Source organism: Thermobia domestica, chromosome 12, assembly GCF_964235325.1.
Source record: "Thermobia domestica chromosome 12, izTheDome1.hap1.1, whole genome shotgun sequence".
Classification (NCBI taxonomy): domain Eukaryota; kingdom Metazoa; phylum Arthropoda; class Insecta; order Zygentoma; family Lepismatidae; genus Thermobia; species Thermobia domestica.
In genome coordinates this window covers 5,085,111-5,106,388 of record NC_137465.1, presented here as the reverse complement: position 1 = coordinate 5,106,388, position 21,278 = coordinate 5,085,111, and the positions used below count along the sequence as shown (strand labels likewise).

The window sequence follows — 21,278 nt, the reverse complement described above, 5'->3', positions numbered from 1 at the left end:
AAGAAATAAGCAGTAAATCTAACCACACAGTACATTACCCTAATTTGCCATCAGCAATTAGGCCAGTTCCACACAGTGCAGAATTACCTGTACCGGTACCTCCTCCTCATCTTACGGTAAATGAGGATTACGTACTTGAGGCAACTATTGAAGTTCCAAATGAAGATGATGATCCTACTTATGTAGGAAGCACATCTACATTGGATTCCCATCTGATAACTCCGGGTGAACTAAATGACCTCATACGGGATTTAAAACTCTCAAATACACAGACAGAACTTCTTGATTCTAAACTTAAGGCTGGAATCTGCTCCATCGTGACACTAAAGTGTGTATTTTTCGAAACCTTCATACAGAGTTTCAAAACTACTATTCTCAAGAAAATGATTTAGTGTATTGTAATAATGTCTGTGCTGTGATGGATAGACTTGGACATGCACATATAAGTACAGAGTAGAGATTGCTTATTGACTCTTTGAAAACTAGTTTTAAGGCTGTCCTTTTGCACAATAGCAACAAATTTCCTTCAGTGCCTTTGGCTTATGCAACTAATATGAAGGAAACCTATGAAAACATGGAAATAGTGTTACAAAAAATTCAGTATGAGAAATACAAGTGGACCGTTTGCTGTGATTTACAAGTCATTTCTTTGTTAATGGGTTTGCAGCTTGGTTATACGAAATATTGTTGTTTCCTCTGCGAATGGGACAGCAGGAACAAAGCGGAACATTACATCAAGAAGGAATGGCCAACGCATGTATTAACTCCTGGACAGAAGAATGCTGTTTATTCCTCACTGGTGAGCCCTGATTAGATAATTCTACCTCCTCTTCACATAAAGTTGGGGCTCTTCAAAAACTTTGTTAGGACAATGGACAAAAGTAATGCAGGATCTTGTTACCTCAAGGAAAAAATTCCTCGGGTTAGTGACGCTAGGGATTTTTGTAGACCCCCAAATAAGATGTTTGATTCGTGACCAAAAATTTGAGGATCTCTTAACTCTGGTTGAGAAAGCAGCTTGGTGTCCATTTAAATGTTTAACAGAGATTTTTTTAGGAAACAAGAAAGCCCCAAATTACCGTGAAATTGTGAGTGATTTCCGGCAATCATTCAATGAAATGGGTTGCAACATGTCCCTTAAAGTTCACTTTCTAGACTCCCACCTGCATTTCTTTCCTGAAAAGCTTGGTGCTGTTAGTGATGAGTATGGGGAACATTTTCATCAGGACATTTCCTCCATGGAGACGAGGTACCAGTGACAGTGTAGTTCAAAAATGCTAGCTGATTACTGTTGGACACTTAAAAGAGATGTTCCAGAAACCAAACACAGAAGAAAGTCGACAACTAAAACATATTAGTTGAGGTAAGTAAGTGTCCATTTATTAAGAAGATACCACTCACTTCTTTTGTATTATTTATTAAGTAGATATAAAATGGTGACACGGTGTATACATCATTGAAAATATGTTTTATTTCAAATCCAATAAGATATAAACCGTGCTTATATTGTAATTTTCGTGGAAGTTATATGTGATTTTATCTGCACTAATGAATATTGTAAAATGAACAGTACACATAGCATATTTTTTATATAAATATGTTTATTTCTCTAGATAGAATAATGCTATTCTTATGAAACTTAGAGGGCTTACTAAGTATAAATCAGGCTAACATACAATATAATTTGTGCGTTTATATACCTAAGGTACCCAAGCTACAAGTATGAAAATGGTTTTAAAAAAAGAAAAAAAGAAAAAGAACAGAAATTTGAGGGGAAATTTTCCGAAAACACCTCTGTCACGGGAAAACTGAGGGTGATGGAGAAAAACTGATTGCAGATTCGAATTCTACGTGAAAAGTTCTATTAGAATCAGGCATTTTCTTCCGTGTGCCAGAGAAAAAGAATTTTTTTTCAACTAGTGCAATAGGAACCATTTTCAAACTCATCAACCGTTATTCAAACCGGTTAATGTTGATCGCAGATATTAAAAATACTCACATCCGTATATTCTTTAATACAAACGAAAATTTTACCTGCACATTTCTGCACAAACGACGTATAAACGATCGCGACAATTCGTGGTTCAATCGAACATGGTGGGGCTAGCACTTAGACAACTCCCCTTTTTTTTCGTTCTGTCCACGCATCTGATAGCTTAGAAAAAAAAATTTCGCCTGCGCATTACTGCTCAAACGATGTGCAAACAATTGAGATGATTTTCTTTTGAATCGGACGTAGGGGGTGCTACCAATTAGGTAGCCTATACTTGGTTATCGTTTTGGCGCGCCCGCAATTGTGTACAAACGAAAATTTCGCCTGCAAATTTCTGTACAAAACCGTAACAAACAAGTGCGACAGTTTGTGGTTGAATTCGACATGGTGGGAGGCCTATCAATTAGAGAGCCCATAGTTTGTTATCGTTTTGGCGGGGCCACATTTATGTGCAAACGAAAATTTCAGCTGCACATTTATGTACAAAGGCGTACAAACAAGTGCGACAGTTTGTGGTTGAATTGAACATGGTGGGAGGGCTAACATTTAGACAGCCCCCCACTTTGTTTTCGTTCTGGCGGCGCCCCTAATTGTGTACAAACGAAAATCTCGCCTGCACATTTCTTTATAACTATATTCAAACGATTGCGACAATTTGTGATTCAATTGCACATGGTGGGAGGGCTACCATTTAGACAGACCCCCCCCCCCTTTGTTTTCGTTCTGAGGTCGCCCCTAATTGTGTACAAACGAAAATTTTGCCTGCATATTTCTGTACAAACGATGTACAAACGATTGCGACAATTTGTGATAGAATTGAACATGGTGATTGGGCTATCACTTAGAAAGCCCCCCACTTTGTTTTCGCCCTGGCGGCGCCCCTAATTATGTACAAACGAAAATTTTGCATGCACATTTCTCTACAAACGATGTAGAAACGATTGCGACAATTTGTGATTGAATTGGACATGGTGGGGGGCTATCACTTAAACAGCCCCCACTTTGTTTTCGTTCTGGCAGCGCCCTTAATTATGTACAAACAATAATTTAGCCTGCACATTTCTGTACAAACGATATAGAAACGATTGTGACAATTTGTGATTGAATTGGACATGGTGGGGGCTACCACTTAGACAGCCCCCCCTTCGTTTTCGTTCTGAGCTCGCCCCTAATTGTGTACAAACGAAAATTTTGCCTGCATATTTCTGTAGAAACGATGTACAAATGATTGCGACAATTTGTGACTGAATTGAACATGGTGATTGGGCTATCACTTAGAAAGCCCCCCACTTTGTTTTCGCCCTGGCGGCGCCCCTAATAGTGTACAAACGAAAATTTGGCCTGCACATTTCTGTACAAACAATGTACAAACGATTGCGATACTTTGTGATTCAATTGGACATCAGTAGAGGTAGGACCAACAAGTAGTTCAACCCTTTAGGTCCAAATTGAGACTTCTGGCATTGAGTTAATGCTATTTATTGCGTGATTAGAGGGGTGTCTGCTATTTATGAGTGTTTTTTATGTTATTTATTGCGTTGAAAATATGTGTTTATTGACAATTTATGGCTGTGAAAGTTGAAATTCGTAGAAAATACAATTTGACTGAAGGTTATCTTGAAAAAATAAAACTTTATTGATGTTTTTGGTACGTTCTTTCATCATTTATTATTGAATTTTTAATAGAACACCTGAATTCTCAGAAATGAAGCTTGAAGGTTTTTTTGAGAGTTGATGCAAGGCCAAGTAACGCTTTATTATTGCCCATATACGAATTCTTTGAAGAATTCTTTGAAGATTTAACCATCTTTGTTGGAGGATATACTTATGATTTGTGTTGGTATTTATGAGATCCTGTCCTTCAGCCGAAAGGAGCCGTGAAAAAATTAGGATTCACCGTTAGATACAACCATCAGATTTAATTAGACAGTGTGACCTTCACATAGATACCAGAGTCCCCCTCAAAAAGATTTTTGGAACACAATTGTGCAATTTAGTTAGTGTTAAAAAAGAAACTGTTAGGGATTATTGTTTACTTTTTTAGAGAGCTTTGTGAAGATTGCATTCTAGATGTCCTTCAAGAAATTTTTTACTCCCTTACAGAAAAAAAGAGAAAATAAAACCCAAAGTTGACATTGAACTTTGAAAAAGCTTTATGTATTGTTCCCCTTTTACGTAACAGTTAGGTTGTTACATGAATTTGTTTTCCTCGAGTTTTTGTAAAGATTGTATTGAAACGAAACATTCTTTCTTTTAATGGTTAAGACCGCTGGAAAAGAAAGAGACCCGCGCCGAAACACATGTTGCAACGGAAGGGCGGGGAACTGAGTTGCCCAAACTTGTTTTGACGGGAAGATGGGTTTATAAAATTGTTATTATGAATGAATATTAACTCCTACGATTAAAAATGTATATGCATTATGTAATGGCCATGATGTATGATGAAATCATTTCATGATTTGTAAATATTGTGCCGTATGGTTATATCACCTAGGTTATCTTATATCAGTTTACTCTTCATATCATATCATATCATATACTTCATATCATAACAATCATATCATAACAATCCCCTTATGATAAGTAAAATGTTGGAATGAAGAAAGTGAGAGGAAAACTCATGAGCAAGGTGTTTGCTCACTACAAATTTACTTGATTGGAAATCGAACCAAGATATCTCAAGCAGTGGAGATATGGATTGTAGCAGCAATACACTAAATACTTAGAAAATGTTTAAATAATTTGTGTGACCTAGGATTTCCCAGCTAACAGAGAACAAGACTTTTTTCACTGTGGTACTAGCCCTTAGAAAGTGAGAGGAATCTTTATTTAGATATTATTGATTGACACTTGTTTATGTTGAGTTTAGTAAAATGGTTTTGACGAAGAAATAAACCAAGAACCTCATATACTAGAGACTTCTTTACCACTGAGACTATATGAATTTATTAAATTTATTGTCAGAGAATTATTCTGTTAGACTAATTTATATGAATCCATTTTTGTCGTAATATTTCCTTTATGAAAAATAAAATAGCGGAATGAGGAAGTGGGAGGAAACGGGGAACTTTAAGAAGACTTATGAACTTGATGCTGATTAGTACAATTTATATAATACATTTTTTTTGTTATAAGAATACTAAAAAATGATTTGACCATGCTTGACATGAGAAAATCCACCAGCAGAGGTAGATGCTCTACCATTGAACTAGTTTGTACCATTATTAATTATATTAATTGGGTTCCGCATGAGCCGATTGATACAGAATTTTTATAACTAGATTTGATTTGTGTTGATTTTTAGATTAGTGTGTCTTTTAACAACGAGGCTATATGAGACATGAACCTACAGTTTTATCGTAGAATTTGAACTATACACCTCCACCGGGAATTGAACCCGGTTTTTATGCCAAAGGCACCTGTTGGGAATTGTGTTGAGTTGTGTTGATTTTAGATTAGTGTATCTTTTAGGAGCACAGCTATATGAGACGTGAACCTACGTGGAATCCGAACCACATGAGCTCCCGCCGGGAATCGAACCCGGGTCTCCCACGCCAAAGGTACCCACCGGGAAACGAATTGGAAACGTTACACATACTATTGAAAATGAACTTAGGACCACATGTATTAAAGGCAAGCATGATATAAGGAAAAAATAAGTGTTGAATGCATGGACATGTATGTCATGTGTACAGTAAATGCAATACAATGTTTGTTATGAAATTGATTAAAAATACATACTTGGTGAGGTTCTTAGAACATAATTAATTGCCATACTTTAATGAACTTTAGTTACACATATACTAATTATATAATGAGAGAAAAAATACTCACAGAATCTATAAAACCCGATGGTAGACTATTGGGCGTCTTATTGCAGTTTGAAGGACAGGATTTCTTACCCTCGGAGTAAGAGGGAAGGTAGAATTGCTTCTTTTTTCTTTTTCTTTTTTAAATGTTTGTATCCATTCCGTTATTGCTATGAGGGTTATCGTCCATATAGAATTCCAGAGAGAGAGAGAGAGAAAGAGAGAGAGAGAGAGAGAGAGAAAAAAAAAGTGGTTTACAATCTTTTTAGAGGACTCTTTTTTATTATTATTGTATGGAATTGTGAAAATTGGCGTGGGTTTCTTCTGTTCAATATAAAAACTGAATTTTGAAGATTTTTGTCATTTCAAGTTAGTTGGATAGATTGTGACGGTGTTCTTGCTTCGAAGTTGTTTTTTTTTTATCGGCGCTACTTCATTTGTTCTTATATTTGAAAAGGTAAGTGGACTTCTGTCTTCTTAAATATATTCAGATAAAAATTCATTTTCATTAATTGATTACAAGATATGAAACATTTTTAATATTATTATTATTGGAAAATTATCTTAGAGTAATTTTTGTTGATTGTATGAATTCATTTGGAAATTATTATCTTCTTTTTGTTTCATATCACATTTATTTTACCAAATACATGCAAGCTGACTTATAGTATCCTGAAAACATGACATTTTGAGAAATAATTGGATTTTGTTTTTAATTTCTTAGACTTAGCTCATTGGATTGAAAAATTTCTTCATTTTCGGAAAGGATTAATTTTATAATAAATATTCATTTGATTTTTCTTAGCACTGATTATTTTTTGTAATAGAAAAATTCAAATATAGTAATTCATTTTTTCTTTCTTTTTTAGATTATACCATTTCCAGGAGTTTGAACCACGCTTCAGAAAGAATTACCAGGTAAGAAAAATAATATATTTCTTATTATCATTATATAATATGTAATGTTGAAGACATACAAATGTTTATTTTTTCATGGAAGACCACAGAATGAAATCAATATTATTAGTTGGATATTAACCGTATCTAGAATACATATTGCTTTTAAAGTTTAATTGAAAACAAACATTTGTCGTTATCATAGGTATTTTGCCTTTATTGATAGGGTACAGCTGAGAAGCTTCTATGCTTCACCGCTAACCTTTTTTTTTTTTTGCGTGCGATCTTTTAGTTTTAATATTAACCCTTTCCCTCTTTTTCCGTTATTATACCCTCTAGGATATCACTCATGATAGATTATTTTTTTAGGCAATGATACAACTAATTTCTCTTCCTAATAATGTCTAAAAATATTCTTTTTCACCCAACACTTCTAACATTCTGTTATTTCTTTTTGCTTTACCCAACTAATTCTTACCATTTTTTCCACATCTACATTTTGAAGGCTTCCAGTTGATTTTTTTCCCCACTTAGGAAAGCGTAACAAGCATGAGGAAAACGTAAATTACAAACAGTAGACACCAAATCCATGTTTTTAGCTATGAAATGAAATCAGTGCAGAGCTTTTACGTATTAGTTGAATTCATATTTTATATTTGGACTGATCGGAAGACAAATGGTGTATTATTAAACCATGTTTTATATACGAACACATTTATAAAAATTATTGAGTTATCGAATTAATAGCCTTTTCACAACTAGACTATATGAGACGGGGACCTCAAGTGAAATATATCTTTTTCTCGTGAACCAAGTTAGGATTTTTGTTAACGATAAGTATAATAACTAAGTACGATTTTTGTGCAATAACTAGGCTATATGAGACGGGTCCTAGTGATTATCATTGAATCTGAACTACATGGCTTTGCCGAGAATTGAACACCGCTCTTTCACGGTAAAGGGGTGCACGATAACTAAGAAGTTACAAGTAAATTTTATGAAATGTAATGTTTTACAGAAGATTAAGATCATGTTTTGAATTATAAGTCAGAATTACATCTATTTTAACACGTTTGTACAATATTTCCTTCAGTAATCGTACTATTTGCGGAAAGATATAAAGTGATAGTTGTTTGTGTGTATGATGGACCAAGATTTGAGCATTTATTTGTTCTGAATGAAAGAAATCTTTATATTATTTTGTGAAAATGGTAGATGTTAGATACTGTATGTGATTACTAGGTTGTTTGAACAAAATATATCATAATATTTAGTGAATTTATCAGAAATAGTAATGAATTATTCATGCTAGATTAATCGATTTTTCTTTTTATATTTGGTCTTCCTGTTGGTGTTTTTTCCATATATTGACAGAATAATTAGATTGTTGAATAGAGTTGAACAGTATTCACCAGTTATGGTATATACTGATGATGTAAATTTAATAGGGGATGATAGGAGAACATTAGAAATAAATGCAGAGATCTTATGAAATGCTTGCAGGGACATGGCTTTAGAAATAAATGCAGAGAAAAGTAAATACACGAAAGTGCGTTGGGACCGTAATACTGCATTTTATGGATGCATTAAAATATTAAATAATACTTTTGATAAAATGGTTAGTTTCAAATATTTAAGATCAGTATTAACAGAGGAGAAAATCAAATTCACGGAGAAATTAAATGGCGACTAAAACCAGGGAATTCGTGCATTATTCGGTTCAAAATCTCTTGTTGTCGCAAATTCTGTTGAAGCTTAAAATATATAAAACGTTAATTATGCTTGTTGTTCTGTATGGTTGCAAAACATGATCGCTTACTCTGAGGAAAGAACATAGACTAAAAGTATTTCAGTACAAGATCCTGAGACGAATATTTGGACCCAAGAGGAAGGGGAATGTTGGAAACTTTATAACGTAATTTATTAGATTGTTTATTAAACATGATTAGGGTTGTCAAGTCTAGGAGGGCGTATGTTATGTAATATAGTCGTAATAAAAGAGGAAAACGGTCATCAGGAAGACCTAGGCGCAAATGGGAGGATGGATTTCGCAGAGATACGCATACAAAGTAGAAACTGGATGCAATTATCTAAGGATGGAAGTCAGTGGAGAGCTTTTGTGAACGTGGCCTCCGGGTTTCATAGGCCATAGAGTTAGTTAGTTAGTTAGTTACTTGAATAAATAGATACTTATTAATGATAATAAGAAAACTTTTAAGAATATTATTTCACACTTTTCTAAAATAGAACTGATTGCTTAACAGATTTGGATTGCTTGTTGTTTTATAATATGATATCGTATTCTTAATTTGATTGACTGATTTACATATTTTTTTCATAAGTAATTATTTCCCAAACATTTTAGTAATGTTATTGGAAAAAATGAAATCTTTAGTTTCGCACAATTATATTAGATTAAATTATAATGAACGTAGAAAGCGTTTTCCACGAGAAAATGTAGAAACATGATGTTTGCGGAAGATCTAAACTGACAACATAAATCAAGTAATCCATGCATCAGAAACGAAGGCTTTACCATTGATTTTTGCGTCACCCTTATTCATATTATTCTTATTGAATTAGGAATATAGTTTGAAATATAAACAATGGTTAAATTCCTTTACAGAACACAAGATTTTCCCGAATTTTTTATCATCTAAGAATATGTTATACCGTTAGAACTCATGACATGTACACAATTCAATGAAAGGGTATCTTGACATATGTTGCCTTGCATTGCCTTTCGATTAAATGATTTGACAGTATATATCGTAGAAAAGTGTATATATCATTACATGTAGGTATAGAAAAGAATTCCGAAATTAGAATATAGAGTTGGACATCTAATCTTATTGTCCCCTTGAGGGATGATATCTCTCGGAGAGAGAATAATCCGTAAAGAAAAATGTTTGTATAATCCCTACATGTTAGGGTACCCAATATGTTTTACTGTACTGTTGTATAATTCCTACATGTTAGGCAACCCAATATGATTCACTGTACTGATGGGTTATCTAATCTGAACGATAACTGAGTTTTACGTCTGATGGTTATACCGCTACGCTAAAGGAAACTGTAATTTGTTAAACCATCACTTTACAAAAAGAAACCACATAAAAGTATATAAAACCCCAACAAAAGCAAAGTACATGGTGTTTGTCCACCACAATTTATAAAAAATAAATCCAAACTTAATGTTTGTTATAAAATGTTGAAATAATTCGCAGACGCTAAGATTAAACCGGGACCACAAGCACCAGAGGTGAACCCTGTATCACTGAATCACCAAAAACCCCCAGAAATTATTTGAATTCACTAAATTTTAGTTATTATTCTAAGCTAGGATAAAACACTTGAAAATAACCTGTGGGATAAGGAAGAATTGTGCTTGTTTTTCGTAACGAAATAATTTGATTGTACTGTCCAACTGACTTGATTATTTTCTTAAGGTATAATATGCGAATTAACACATATTTTATTCCAAAGACCGTTAAGAATGATACTTGAGATGATTAAGGCAACGGTCCGTACGATACCTTCATATTACAAGACCGATATATGAAATTAAACTTACATAGACTTTTAATTTGTAGAACTGAAGTTTAGTCTTGAAAATTTGTTGACTTAAAAGATCAAAAATTAATAGTATTAGAGAGTATGGTATTGCTAAAAAATGTTGAGTTCTGATTTTTAGAGGATATAAATTTACCTCTTTTGTGATAAATGATTAGCCATAAGGATACTTAAGTTAAAATAAGTAGATTTGTAAATTTCAATTACTGATAATTTTGTTTCTGTTATTTTGCAGGATGGCAGAGGGTAAATCTACCTTTGAACTTCTTCAATCAATTGAAGAGATTGATTGTATTTTAATAGACATTGAGGAAGAAGAAAAAAGAAAAACATCAGAAATGGAAGAAAGCAGAAAAAGGAAGGAAAGAGAGGAGGACGAAGAAGAAGAAGAAAGGAGAAAAAGAATGAAGGAGGAGAACAAGAACTCGCAGAAGCAAATCAATTATGTCAAACTAACCAAAAGTGATACGCAAGAACTTTTCCGTATTTTTTCTAAATACGTAAATAAAGAAAATAATACTATTCAATATGGTGCTGTTCTTAAATTTATAGCATTAGAACGACGGATGGGAAAATTATAAAAAACTGTAGACAATGAAAAGCCAAAAGTGAAAAAAGTGTACATAGAAATCAAGATTTGTAAATAGTAAAAATAAAATGATTTCTAGTTTAAAATTAATTATATTGAAAATTTGATGGTTTTATTTCAAGAAAATGTGACTCGTTCTTTTCCCATTTTAATATGTGTGAGTTATTTTAAAATATTGTTTTCAGCAAAAAAAGACTTTTTGAGACATGAACCTGCAACTTATTATCTGATTTCAATCAGCTCAATTTGAATTGTTTTTTTTTTTCTTTTAAGAATTTTAATCCTATTTGAGACATGAATTTACAGAATAAGTTGATATCCGAACCACATAAACAATCAAACTCAAAATTATCGTTGTCAAATGTGGATATGAAGAAGATTTATTATTATTATTATTATTATTATTATTATTATTATTATTATTATTATTATTATTATTATTATTATTATTTTATTTAACAGTTATGATCTTTAGGCTAAACTAGACTATTGATTAAGGAAACTGAATGACAGAAATATTAATTTTGTGCTCTCTCGCCAGATATCGAACCCAGAACCACGTGTACCAAATGCACATACACTAGTTACTTGGCCAATTATTATAATTATTATTATTATTATTATTATTATTATTATTATTATTATTATTATTATATTTATTGTAACCGTATGGGACTTGTACGGTTATTGAAGCTGCTAAGATGACTAGAAATTTAATGGAAAAAACAAATCCTGAAATTGATGGTAAGTAAATTAACTGAAAAATATTCTTTGTTTACATTTGCTAACATGGAAAGATTCAGAAACGTTTCCCCATTTATAATTTAAGGTGAAGATCACTTCACACACTCATAATCACTTGAGAAAACAAGTTTTAGTTGAATACGGTGACTTCTCGTTCCCTCCTCTGCCTTCACCGCCCCTTGAGCGGAGTTTTACTGTTTGGGTGTTTTTCTAAGAAAAGAGGGTCTGGTTTTGGGAGGTGGGATTCTTTCGAAGAAAGCGAAAGTGGTGGGAATAGCCTTTTAAGTATAAAATACTGTTAGGAAGGAAGGAAGGAATTCTGAATGTCTATAAGATTTGAAGGTTATCTTTTGCTATGAATTGTCTGCGCTTTCCAATGTATTTTTGTTTTTATAATATCATAGCAAAAAGTCTAGCAGGGTCGTTCAGATTTATATTGCTATTAGAAATGAAGAATAAAAATATTTAGTTGAACTTGAAATATACAAATCACACGGTGTCCTGTAAGACTTATGGCATTATTGAAAAATCTTATGTGATTCTTTCGTTTTGAGATTGATTTGCGAAAATTGGAATCGAATAGGATTAAGATTACAATTTAGATTTTTGGTCTTTTAACATCTAAGACCATTTACCACTTCACGTTTGAGGGGTAATGTTGTTCAACGAGCACACAATCTCGGAAGGGAAGGAAGGAATAAAGGATCCGGGGAGGAAAAAAGTGGTTTGGGACTTATAAGTTAGGTATCACCAAGGCATTTAACTGGTGTGGATGAGGAAAATCCAAGAAAAATTCATTCAAGGTGGATGGCCTTAAAAGTATTGTACACTTTTTTTGACCGAGTGCCTCCCACCGGGACTGCTTGCATCAAACTGGAATCGAATCATTGTGTCCAACTACATGAATATTTTATGTCAGTCTATTATTTTTCTCTTTCTATATTAATTAAGTAAAAATATGGTCGTTATTCCATATGTTTGAGCAATAAATATTCTTTGGATCGCTATAGAATTTTAGTTAAAGTATCATGGAGAAGTCCATTGAAATGAATTAGTGCTATAGCTTGTGATTCATTAAATTTTATAGAGAATCATGTGTTGGTTTTTTGAAAAATACTATCTTCAATGAAACAGTCCAAAGCAAATGAATGATCAATGATTAAATTACTTACATTATGACATTCTTTGTAAAATATGCATCTTTTAACGTCATTTTAAAAATGTGGTTGTAAAGAAGAATGATAATTTCTGAAACAACGGAAAATCTTTTAATGGTGCTTGTAGAACGAAAAAAGTTGAGAAAATTTGACACCTTGAGAGAGTGTATATTACAGAATGTATATTACAGATAAAACACAATTTGAATAAAAAGTATTAGTTAGGATTGAAACTGATGAGTTTGAGTATTGAAACTGATGGGTTTGAAGGATAATATTCTTTAGGGAGTACACAATTCGGGAAACAATCTGAAAACTATAAGTAAAGTACCATCCCGGCATTTTCTTCAAATGAATAAATAAAGAAAAAACCTGGAAAACTTTATTCAAACTTTTACAAATTTTGAGAGAGCAAAACCGTAAGCGGGGTGCAACATATGCCAAAACGATAACGAATATACTACGTGAATTACTGTAGTATTAATTCAAGAAATATACCAAGTAGCTTAGCAATTCTTCAGGAATAAAATACCAAAAACCTTATTATTTTTAGATTCCGTTTACCAGACATTGTTAGGGTCATAATAAAAAGAGGAAAACAACCGTTAGGAAGACCTAGGGAAGATGTATCTTGCAGAAATAGGCATACAAAGTAGAACCATTTGAGTATGAATAGAAATCATTCAGGAACTTTTGTGATTGATGCAATGAATTTTGGGGGGTTTGTTTGTATTATTCGGGCTAAAAGATAATGAGTAAGAACATATAGAAGTAAAATACACTTCCACTGAGTGAGTGTTATAAAAATTAAATGAGTAAGGTACTTTGTAGCATAAGAAATCAGTCTATCACTGACTTAATTTGATGGAGAGACCTCAAGTATCATAAGGAAACATTGTACCACTAAGCCATCATGGGTATTAAAAATGAACACGTTGAAGATTAATGATGCAGTCTCAAGTTATATAAGGAATCATGTAATGTAAGGAATCAAGTAATATAAGGAATCAGTTTATTACTAAATCAGTACATTCAAAATTCAATCAGGGACCTCAATTAGCGCAAGGAAGTACTGTATCACTGAGTCATCATGTATCATAAGTAAGCATTCTACTACTAATTCTTCATGAAGAAGATTAAATGATGCATTCTCCATAAGAAAACAGTGTATCACTGAAGTCTGCATGGTGAAAAGAACACATGTACCATAAGGAAACAGTATAGTCCTAAATCAATCTGATAAAAGACCAAAAGAAGTAGATGCAATCTAAAAACATGAAACTTAAATTACTATTCACTTCAAAATCTCTTAGTGAAGAATGTGAAGCTTAAAATCATGTATATTGTTCTGAAATATAGGGAAATTAGGTACTCATGTCCTATACCCGAAAATAGATTTTGAAGGAAGACTTAGCCAGTAGATGTGAAAACAATATTAAAATAGATATCGCGGGTAAAATATAAATTAGTATAGAATAATTGTGATGTTCCAGATTTCATACCGCATAGTTAAAATCTATGTGTTATATTGTGTTATAGAATGTATTTATTTACGTTATATTTATCAATTGTAGTGAGAAATAAAGTCTTTGGTATTACAGCAAAGCCGTAATCAGTTCAAAATCTAAGGAACATGTATAGTTTACCGTAAAATTTCTTAGGGGATCTTCCTTGAATACAAACTTGTGTTATACAAAAGAGAAGGCAAACGTCATGGGTATTAAAAATGATTATATTCAAAATTACGATATTTGCATTCTACAGTAAGACTAAAAGTACTTTCTTACAGATAGTCCGTAAAATACATAGATAGAGTAAAAACAAGCTACAGATACTCAAAACATGCAGATACATCATCAAATACATAGATAGAGTAAAAAACAAGATACAGATACTCAAACTTGTAGATACTCCATAAAATACATAAAGAGAGAGTAAAAACAAGGTACAGATACTCAAAACAAGCAGATACGTCATCAAATACATAAATAGATAAAAACACATATAAACGATACGTGCAAAAGAGAGAAAGAGAGAGATAAAGAGAGGGATATGTAGATACTTAAAAACACTCAGAAAGGATGACAACAAACAAGCTACAGATACTCAAACTTGTAGATAGTCAGTAAAATTCATAGAGAGAGTAAAAACAAGTTACAGATACTCGAAAAACATGCAGATACTCCATAAAATACATAGATAGAACAAAAACAAGCTACAGATACTCAAATGCAAGCAAATACGTCCTAAAATACATAGATAGATTAAAAACAAGCTACAGATACTCAAATACAAGCAGATACGTCATAAATACATAGATAGAGTAAAAACAAGTTACAGATACTCAATCTTGTAGATAGTCAGTAAAATTCATAAAGAGAGTAAAAACAAGCTACAGATACTCAAATGCAAGCAAATACGTCCTAAAATACATAGATAGATTAAAAACAAGCTACAGATACTCAAACTTGCAGATAGTCAGTAAAATTCATAAAAAGAGTAAAAACAAGATACAGATACTCAAATACAAACAGATACGTCATCAAATACATAGATAGAATAAAAAAACAAGCTACAGATACTCAAATGCAAGCAAATACGCCCTAAAATACATAGATAGATTAAAAACAAGCTACAGATACTCAAATACAAGCAGATACGCCATAAAATACATAGATAGATTAAAAAACATATACAGAGGATACGTGGAAAAAGAAAGGAACAAGCAGAAAGGAGTTCAACAAACAAACTACAGATATTCAAGCTTGCAGATACGTCATAAATACAGATATAGATAAATAGATAGAAAGAGAAAGGGTGCTACATCAGCAATGGACTTTGTTTTGGGAACCGTGTAAGAATCATTTGTACTGTACGTGCAGTGCAAAAATGATCACAAATTTATTTCAGGAAAGAATACCAACTTAATATGAGAATATTTTATATTAAATATCTTCTCTACACACAAAATAAAATTGCGTGACATGTCCAGACTTACGCCCTGCGTAACTTCTTCTATTTTTTCTATTCCATAGTTAATCAATTAATTAATATGAGTGAGATAAAACATACTAATAGTATATTACATCAATAGGAATCTGAACCTTTATTATAAAGCTTTGAGAGCAAAAATGGTCTATAGATAGTCTAAAAATAGTCTTCCGTTGCAAGCGCTGCTATTGGTTAAAGGAATTCCACTCGCTTTCTTTCGCTTAGCAACAGCTAAACCCTTATTCGCTCAACGCGTAGGTGTGTAAGGGTGTGAGCGTTAGTCTACATTTTTTTGCCACGGCTCAAGACATTTTGGCATCACAATAGTAATTATTAAAACAAAGTGATAAACATATATAGTACGAGCAAAGTTGACATTTTCTTTTCAGTATAAACAAGCAAAAGTAAATGTATATAACATAATACTTAAAGAATATAGGGTTATATTTTATAAGAATATAACTAGTAAAAAATAAACATATTTCAATGAACGTGTTAATTCCTATATTTACAATGAAGTCACTAATATGAATTAAAAATATTAATTTCAAAATTAAAAATGAGTCGAGTGAGTAGTATTATGTTCAAATGTGGTCATACTTAAAAAATAAATCAAGTGAGTAGAGTTGGTACAAAATGTCATATCAATGGAATTATAAGACAATAAGGGGAATCATACAGTAATATTTTGCACATTACATATTCTAATGTTTGTAAGTAAAATTGGAAACATCAGTGTAAACATATACGGATTACAGGAGTTACATATATAGATGTGCGTATAACAAGTAAATATTGCAATTTATTACTTAACAACCACCTAATAATATAAATCCATTTTTCCGCACATGCGTTTATATTTCTGGCACGGATATAAACGTAAAACTGTACTAACAGGCCCCGCGCGCGCCCGGCATGGGTATATTCGTGAAACCGCACTCACCGGTGCCGCATGCAGCCGGCGCGAATATAAACGTAAAACTGTACTCACCGGCGCCGCGTGTGCCCGACGCAAATATAAACGTAAAACCGTACTCGCCCGGCCCCGCGTGCGGCATCCGCGTATAACAACACGCGCAAATTTCTTATGGCTGTGCAATGCCATGTCACACTAGTGCTATGCATCCGATTGGCAAACAAATAATAATTAGTATTGCCAACTTTTCTACATAAATGATACATTATCATTATCAATTACATATTGTATATTAAAGACTATCTTCTCTTAATGTCATGCTCTGTGTATGAAATCATAGATATTAATTAATGCGTAGTAATGTAGTAAATGTCAAATGTAAAGGAATTCTAAGTGATAGAGTATTGTATATACATACATACATACATACTGAATAGTAAAAGCATTGGGTGTCAACAAAAATGCCTAATATGTTATACTCAACATACAAATTGTATAAGAAAAAATAGCATTCACAATATACACTTCTTATAATGTTAAAAATAAAAACATCGGGTTCCCTACATAATACATGCATTGACATGCAGTGAATGGTATGCCTAATGTCTACCATATAGTTTACTTTGATTTTATTTATGTTTAGCAAATAGAATTGGTAGGTATATATGAAGTCAACCATTTCATATTCACACATTTTTTTAAACCGATTTTTTATTCACCGTACCTAATAAAGCATATCACGCAAAGCAAACATACAAGATATCATTTAGTATTGGTATGAACGATATATATTAGTATCTAATAAAGTATAGGAGTTCTGTGAGTATAATAAAGTATTAGTACATCATTGTACATATACACCCTAGCAGTTTGTATCGGTTCATTTCTTGCGCCATACATATATTTGTACCTTTTATATTTTATATTTAAGTATAGTAAATATATGTATTGATATGCGTATATATTGGATAGTAAACATCATGTCAAACATTTTTATTTCCTTTCCGTTATATATCATAAACTATACAACACATAAATAAATAAGATGAAAATATGTGTGTTGTTTATACTGTACAAATTAAATATTTACCTTATAATGTATGTCAAATCATAAAATATGATTTTTTCTCATTATTGCAAATATTTTAGGGGAAAGTCGCAATAAATAAAAACGGTAAGTAACGTTGTCAGTTACCGATAAACTAAACTGAAAATTTCCCCGCTAAAATTATAATACCTGTAATAATCCTTTTGAATATTTCTTAATGTAACATTTCTTTCAAAGCAAACTTTCTTATATTAAGCAATACTTTTTTCTTTAAGTAATATTTTTCAGTCAGTAGGTATATCGTTGCTTATATTTTTGTTCTCTTGTTTGTGTTTGCCATGTAATTTTAATTGTTAGGCTTCTTGTAGGAACAATACTGTTGGGAAAATATTAATTATTTTTCTTTCGTATCTTTTTAATAAATCGCTTTTTACGAAAACTCCTTATTTATTTAACCTCTCGTAATAAATAACTCGAACACTTCGTGTGAGCGTACTAAAAGTTCAAACATATATAAAAATGAGTGAACGTTTCAAAAATAGTTGTTAAAATGTTTTCTTTCTTCTATTGTTTTTGATTGCAACTAATTCTTTTCCATTCTCTTTATATTTTAACCAACTAACTAGATAACTAACCTGATTTTATTTTCTTTCTTTTCTTTTGTTGTCTCTGTTTGCTACTAATTATTTTCCATTCTCTTTATATTTTAATTAATTAACTAAATAACTAAGTTCATTTTATTTTATTTATTTATTTTTTTTTCTGTTCTTAGTGTATGCTACGTAATTTTAATAGTTATGCTTTTTGTAGGAACAACACTGTTGGGAAAATATTATTTTTTCTTTCGTATCTTTTAATGAATTGTTTTCTACGAAATCTCATTATTTATTTAACCTCTCGTAATAAATTACTCGAACACTTCGTGTGAGCATACTAAAGATGATCAAAATACTAATTATTTATTGATTCGTATTATGAACTTTAGTTGATTCGTATGCCAAAGCATACTCGGTAAAACAGCTATTCTGTGAACCTGTAAATAAAGTATTTGCTTTTGCAACTTGTATTTTGATGTATCGATTTCAGTGAAATCTCCTTATTTATTTAAACTCTCGTAATAAATTACTCGAACACTTCGTGTGAGCATACTAAAATGTTCAAAAATATTAATTATTTATTGATTCGTATGGCAAACCATACTCGTTAGAACCGCTACGTTGTAAACTTCTTAATAAATTGTTTCTGTTATACATGTTGTTGTTGTTAGTTATCGTTTAAGTTACAAATTATAATAATTATTAATTCAACATGTGATAAACACAAGATTCTAACGATTATGGATACGAAATTTTTCTTAATGCAATTGCGTACGAAATTACAAACTAAATGCGTCTGGGTACGAGATTTCAAACTGAATGCACCTGGGTGCGAGATTACAAATTGAATGCACCTTGGTGCGAAAATACAAACCAAATGTGGCTGGGTACGAGATTACAAACCAAATGTATCTGAATACAAAATTACATAGTAAACTTATCTGGATATAAAATTATATAATAAGCGTATCTGAATATAAAAATTATAAACTAAATGATTCTAAAGAAATCAACAACGCTAAAATATTTTTATTCATATAATATTTATTTTTTTTTCCATATAAGATAAAGTGATTACATATATATCAAATAAAAAAATGTAATAAAGATATGTATGTATGATCAAATAAAAATGTATTAAAGCATCATATATATTATGAATAGTAAATAAAATAAGTTATTTTAATTTTGAATTCAAGTAAATGTTATTGATAATAAAAATTGTAATATATATTTTCAATATATAACTTTCACTTCATTTAGTTATTTCACTATCACAAACAAAGAAATGAATTAAAAATTATAAGTGAAATCTTTTTTCAAGAGAAATTCTAAAATTAAATTGATGTAGTTTTTCTTTAATAAAATATTAAATAAAGCATAATCAAATGTCCAATCGTCAATTTCAGTCTCATGATACGATGAAAAGAGTTCGTACAGTTCATCAAAGGTATCTGGTCGCACCATAACACACCATGCATTATAACACAACATTTCACGGTCTAAAACAATGCATTCATGTTCATCTATAATACGACTGTTTTGATAGCATCCGTCGCACAGAAGTTTATATTCCGGTTTCCATCTTGATATACATTCCAGCACACACAGTTCATTCACAGAAAGAAAAGTACATTCATACGTACATAATTTGTTTTGCAAACACATCTCTGTCTTTCTTTAAAAACAGTTCAACTAAATCATAAATATATGAATCTGAAAATGTAACTGATTCATATGCTAAATTAAATCTATTTAAAACAGTTTTGTTTCTTCTATAATTCTTATCCGAAGAACTAAAGTGTTTCTGTATGTAAAGTTCAAACACTATGTCACGAGTTTTCTTCTGAATTAAAAATTCCCACACAGTTTCTTTCAAACTATTATTAAATATTAACAAACATTTATGTAGTTTTTCGTCTGGTATTCTTATTGAACAAGGAAAGCACAGTAATGGTTCACTCAGCTGATAATTCTGAAAAAGTTCTTTCACACACAAATCACTTATTTTAAAACGATTGCACTTACAATTCACATTGTCTAATTCTTCAATTTCAATATGTGTATTAGGGAACACTTTTTCAAAATGGATTTCATCATCATATCGATAAAATCTTCTAAACGATTCTTCTATTTCCTGTGTAGGATATAGTATTTTCACTTTATCTTGTTCTTCTTCAGGAATATCAGGATCCCATGGGTGTTGATAAATAATTTTCTGATGCTTTTCACACTCAATCTGTCTCTCTCTTGGAGAGATATACTCAGAAACAGATACTCGCTTACTACACATCTTCACGAATACTGTTAACTTAAGTAATGTTCCTATGTACACAATCACAAGTCTGCACATGCGCACAAACTTTTAACGAATGCGCATGCGCACAAACTTTTAACGACTGCGCATGGGTCCTACGACGTTCCAATTATTTAGTTGTATTCTTGTACACTCCGTGTAAAACATCTTTATGTAAAAATATAAGTCTTGGAAAATCGGAATCAGACATTATCACATGAAATAAAATGCTTTCATAAAGATTATTAAAAATGCATTGTGTAAGAATATGGTCTTTCTTACTATGGATATTGTGTAAATCCATATAGATTTTCATAATTTCTTTGCACGTATCTTCTTTTAATAAAATACTACAAGCTTCCAAGTCCAACACTTCTTTGCTTTTCAACATACACATATGTCTAATGTCATTTTTGAATAAATAATTATAATAACATGCTCCACAAAGTAACACTTTGTTCGGTACCCATTTAATTATTGCTAATTTAATACAATTAATATCAATACTTGATTTATCACACGCACAATTCATTCTTGCACAAAACACGGTTCTTAACACCACGAAAAAGTACGTGTTCTAACAAGAAAATATTCTCGACAACTAAAACAAAGTATCAAAATCGTTTGTTCTTTCTTTACAACTATTGCACTCTAGCGGAAAAAATCTTA

General features: G+C 31.6%; 1 protein-coding gene and 1 long non-coding RNA gene across 7 annotated transcripts in view; one reads left to right on the top strand and one right to left on the bottom strand.

Annotated features, from left to right (window-relative positions):
- The window catches only part of LOC145666311 (zinc finger protein basonuclin-2-like), a 586,271-nt gene that overhangs the window by 382,988 nt on the left and 182,005 nt on the right, over positions 1-21,278 (bottom strand). The window lies entirely within an intron of this gene.
- Positions 5,168-10,963, top strand: LOC145665680 (uncharacterized). Its single transcript, XR_014127589.1, has 3 exons — positions 5,168-6,259; positions 6,672-6,720; positions 10,508-10,963. It is a non-coding gene; the product is annotated as an uncharacterized LOC145665680 (long non-coding RNA).